Source organism: Diachasma alloeum, unplaced genomic scaffold, assembly GCF_001412515.2.
Source record: "Diachasma alloeum isolate Michigan unplaced genomic scaffold, Dall2.0 Dall_scaffold_00185, whole genome shotgun sequence".
NCBI lineage: Eukaryota > Metazoa > Arthropoda > Insecta > Hymenoptera > Braconidae > Diachasma > Diachasma alloeum.
The window spans coordinates 26,493-26,766 of NW_021680351.1; positions in this window are offsets into that span (position 1 = coordinate 26,493).

Below are 274 nucleotides of genomic sequence, written 5' to 3' on the forward strand. Positions count from 1 at the left end.
AGAGAGAGAGAGAGAGAGAGAGAGAGAGAGAGAGAGAGAGAGAGAGAGAGAGAATAAAAAGGGAGAAAAAATCAGCCCTGATACTAAGAAGTTTGGAATAAACGTATTTATGTTTTTTTCTTCTATTTTTCACCCGTAGATGGATTTCTTTATCTATTGAATCGACACGGACTTTCTCATCATTTTCGACATATTTTCGGGTATTCAAAGCAGATATATATATATACCAACGTGTACCTTGTGTCTGGCAAGATATCCAACTGTTGGGGGGGGG